Source organism: Eutrema salsugineum, unplaced genomic scaffold (genome assembly GCF_000478725.1).
Source record: "Eutrema salsugineum unplaced genomic scaffold, Eutsalg1_0 scaffold_23, whole genome shotgun sequence".
NCBI lineage: Eukaryota > Viridiplantae > Streptophyta > Magnoliopsida > Brassicales > Brassicaceae > Eutrema > Eutrema salsugineum.
In genome coordinates this window covers 1,553,967-1,558,650 of record NW_006256805.1, presented here as the reverse complement: position 1 = coordinate 1,558,650, position 4,684 = coordinate 1,553,967, and the positions used below count along the sequence as shown (strand labels likewise).

General features: G+C 43.6%; 1 non-coding gene across 1 annotated transcript; it reads right to left on the bottom strand.

The window, feature by feature from the left end:
* Positions 1-1,020: 1,020 nt before the first annotated feature.
* LOC112086136 lies at positions 1,021-1,127 on the bottom strand. Its single transcript, XR_002899317.1, has one exon. It is a non-coding gene; the product is annotated as a small nucleolar RNA R71 (small nucleolar RNA).
* Positions 1,128-4,684: the final 3,557 nt, after the last annotated feature.

The window sequence follows — 4,684 nt, the reverse complement described above, 5'->3', positions numbered from 1 at the left end:
TAGATAATCAAAACCCACTCTTGTTTGCTTGAATTAAGAACATAATCACATAGTTTAGTGTCTAACACCATATCTTTATTGATAAACCTCTTTGTGCTACTTTGACAAGGGGATTGATAGCCCTGAGACCCTAAAAAGTCTTGTCTATCAATTGGCGCCGTTGCCAAATTGTGGTTGGTTTAGCATTAAGCTCTGATCTGTTCTTGAGATCAAGTGCTTACTTTCTTGTTTTTACTGATTACTCTCAAGTTATGTTTGTGATTTCAGGTGTATGAACACCAGGTCTAGATCAAGAAGCTGTGGTCCACCTTTCCCTCTCAACGACAATATCAATCTTCTGGTACCAAGGAGGAGAAGGGACAGACGTGGTAGACAATTTGATCAGACTGAGATGGCAGAACAAGGAGATCACGTGGTAGATATAGAACAACCGGTTCAGGAGCAATAAGCTCAGGGTAATGGAGCTGGTAATGGAGTTGGTCAAGGGCTTCATCAGGGTAATGTTCATCAGGAACAGGTGCACCAACAAGCTTATGTCCACCAGGGACAAGCTCAATCTCATCAACAGAGGCATCAGGCCAATGTTCAGCAAAGACAACAAGTGCACCACCAACCCCAGCCCTTCCAACACCAACAAAGAAGATATGAGCAACCCCAAGTCTATGTTGGAGAGAATGACAGGGCAAATGCTCATCAGTTTGGAGCTGGAATTCAGGCACCACCTGTGCAAAACAACAACTTTGAAGTGAAGGCATCATTGCTGAATATGGTCCAGAACTCAAAGTTCCATGGGTTAGCAATGGAAGACCCTTGGAACACTTGGATCAATTTGATAAGGTGTGTGATCTGACAAAGATAAATGGAGTTTCTGAGGACAGCTTCAAGCTAAGACTATTTCCCTTCAGTCTTGGTGACAAAGCTCATCAATGGGAGAAGAATCTTCCAAGAGGCTCCATTCAAACCTGGGAGCAATGCAAGCAAGCTTTCTTATCTAAGTTCTTCTCCACCTCAAGAACTGCAAAACTGAGGAACCAAATCTCTAGCTTCACTCAGCACAGCAATGAAAGTTTTGGTGAAGCATATGAGAGATTCAGGAGCTACACAAACCAATGCCCACACCATGGGTTTAGTGAGGCTTCTCTTCTCAGCACACTTTATAGATGAGCTCTTCCCAAGATTAGAAACCAGCTGGATACTGCTTCCAATGAGAACTTTCTGGGCAAGGAGATTCATGCTGCTTTAGAGCTAGTGGAGAACTTAGCATTGAGCAATGATACCTATGGTGAAGACTATGACAGAACAAATAGGTCTGAAGGTTCAAGCTCAGAACAGAGACTCACCAGAGAAGTTAAGGAGTTGAGAAGTGAATTAGACAAGTTGAAGTTGGTAACTCACAAGCCAATGCATTTTGTTGGAGAGTATGAGGAACCATCTCAAATCTTTGAGAACATAAGTGAAGAGGGTCTCACCTAGGAGGAGCTAAACTACATTGGGAATCAGAGGTTCCAAAGATATCAGTATGGTAATGCCAATCCAAACCTTTCTTACAGGAACACCAATGTAGCTAACCCACAAGACCAGGTCTATCCCAATTCTCAAGCTCCACAGAACTTTGTTCCCAAGAACAACTTTCAAGGATCATTCCAACCCAAGAATCAGTTTGGTCAGAATCAGGGTTTTGGTCAGCAACAACAACCATTTCAAGGTCCTAGTTTCAGTACACAGCAGCAAAAGGCACCACCAGGGTTTGGTCCACCACAGTTCCAACAGCAAACGCCTGTTCAACAACAGTTTCAGTCACCAACGGTTCAACAGCAGCCACAGATGGGTACAGATATGGTTGGTATTCTGCAACAACTACTTCAGGGTCAACAGATCTTTGCAAGCCAGAATGCAGCCATGCAGCAGGAAATCAAGGAACTGAAGCAGAACCAGGCCTCAAGCTCAAGGAACCAAGGTCACCTACCTGGAAAACCAGAACCCAACCCCAAGGAATATGACAAGGCCATTACACTGAGGAGTGGGAAGGAGTTACCTGGTATTGAGAACAACAATGTGATCATTGAGGACAATGATCAAACTGAGGGGGAGGTAGCCTTAAAAGAGGATCAAGTTGCTGAGAAACCAAGGACATAAAAGGGTAAAGAGGTAGCAAAGGAACCTGAACCAGAGAAGAAATATGTGCCACCACCTCCATACCAACCCAAGCTCCCATTTCCAGGGAGATTTAAGAAGCAACTAGTGGACAAGGCAAGAGCTGTATTTGAGAAGGCACTCAAGGAGACACCACTCACAATGCCTCTCATTGATGCATTCTTAATGATGCCAAAGATGGGGAAGTTCTTGAAGGATGCCATTCTGAACAAGACAAAAGAGCTTCAAGGCATGGTAGTACTAAGTCTTGAATGCAGTGCTATCATTCAGAAGAAGTCCATTCCAAGGAAGTTAACTGATCCAGGGAGCTTCACACTCCCTTGTGCCATTGGACCTCTTCTATTCTCTGGATGTCTTTGTGATCTCGGAGCATCAGTCAGCTTGATGCCATTCTCCATAGCAAAGAAGCTGGGCTTTAGAGTCTTCAAGCCTGCAAGGATCTCTCTTATCCTTGCAGATAGATCAGTTAGATTGCCTGTTGGTATGTTGGAAGATCTACCTGTTAAGATTGGTGGTTTTGAGGTTCCAACTGATTTTGTTGTGCTGGAAATGGATGAGGAACCAGTAGATCCTCTTATCTTGGGCAAGCCATTCTTAGCAACTGCAGGAGCTATTATTGATGTGAGAGGTGGGATAATAGAGCTTCAACTTCGGTCTGAAAAGCTCAAGTTTGATGTGAATGAGATGATGAAGAAACCCACCATTGAAGGTCAATGTTTCTATGTGGAGACAATGGATCAGTTGGCTGATGAGTTGCTTGAGGAGCTGAACACTGAGGATCCTCTTCAAGCTGCTCTAACTCAAGAACAAGGAGACAATGGGCTCTTAGCTGAAGAAAGTGAAGGGTATAAGCTGTATTTGGACAATGCAAGAGAGCTGGGTCCTGAGACAAGGTTTTTGGAGCTGGAACAAAGTGGCTCTGAAGTCTTAGCTATCAAAGGATCAGACACCAGCCAAAGCAGCTTGGACCAGGATTGGAATGAGGCTGATGCACCCCCTGTTGAGCTCAAGCCTCTACCAACAGGGCTCAGGTATGCTTTCTTGGGCTTAAACTCCACATATCCTGTCATCATCAATGATAGCCTATTAGAGGATCAAGAGAGTGCATTGCTTAGTGAAATAAGAAAGTTCAGGAGAGCCATAGGATATTCTTTGGCTGATATTAGAGGGATCTCTCCTGACATTTGCACCCACAGGATCCACCTAGAGGACCAATCTATGTCCTCTATTGAGCATCAACGACGACTTAACCCCAACCTTAGGGAAGTGGTTAAGAAGGAGATACTAAAACTTCTTGAGGCAGGGATAATTTACCCGATCTCTGACTCAAGATGGGTGTCTCCTGTTTATGTTGTACCCAAGAAGGGTGGGATCACAGTGGTGAAAAACGATAAGGATGAACTCATAGCTCAAAGAACCATAACCGGCCATCGCATGTGCATTGACTATAGGAAATTGAATTCTGCTTCTAGAAAAGATCATTTCCCTTTACCATTCATTGATCAAATGCTTGAAAGGCTAGCTAATCATCCTTATTTTTGTTTTCTCGATGGGTACTCTAGATTTTTTCAAATTCCCATAGATCCAAGAGATCAAGAGAAAACAACATTCACATGCCCTTATGGCACTTATGCTTATAGGAGAATGCCCTTCGGTTTATGTAATGCACCGGCCACTTTTCAAAGATGTATGATGCACATTTTCTCTGACATTATTGAAGAGAAAGTTGAGGTGTTCATGGATGACTTTAGTGTCTATGGCTCCTCCTTCTCGGATTGTCTCTCAAATTTGTCACAGGTCTTGGAGAGATGTGAGCAGCATAACTTGGTGTTGAACTGGGAGAAGTGCCACTTCATGGTACAAGAAGGAATAGTTCTTTGGCACAAGATATCGGAGAAGGGCATAGAGGTTGACAGAGCAAAAGTAGAAGTAATGGTGAACCTGCAAACCCCCACTTCAGTCAAAGGGATAAGGAGTTTCCTTGGGCATGCAGGGTTTTACAGAAGATTTATCAAAGACTTCTCAAGAATTGCCAGGCCCTTGACAAGACTGTTAAGTAAAGAAGTGGATTTCATCTTTGATGCTGAATGTGAAGAAGCCTTCAAATTGATCAAGGAGGCATTGGTTAGTGCACCAATAGTTCAGGCACCAGACTGGTCCCTTCCTTTTGAGGTCATGACAGATGCATCTGATTTTGCTGTTGGAGCAGTGCTTGGGCAAAAGAAAGACAAGAAGCTGCATGTCATCTACTATGCCAGTAGAACACTTGACTCTGCACAAGAGAAGTATGCTACTACTGAGAAGGAAATGCTGGCAATAGTCTTTGCCTTTGATAAATTCAGAAGCTACCTGGTGGGATCAAAAGTCATTGTATATACTGATCATGCAGCCTTCAGGTATCTGATGACCAAGAAAGATGCCAAGCCAAGACTGTTAAGATGGGTTCTTCTACTTCAGGAGTTTGATATGGAAGTACAGGACAAAAAAGGGGATAGAAAATGGAGCTGCAGACCATCTTTCTAGGCCGAGG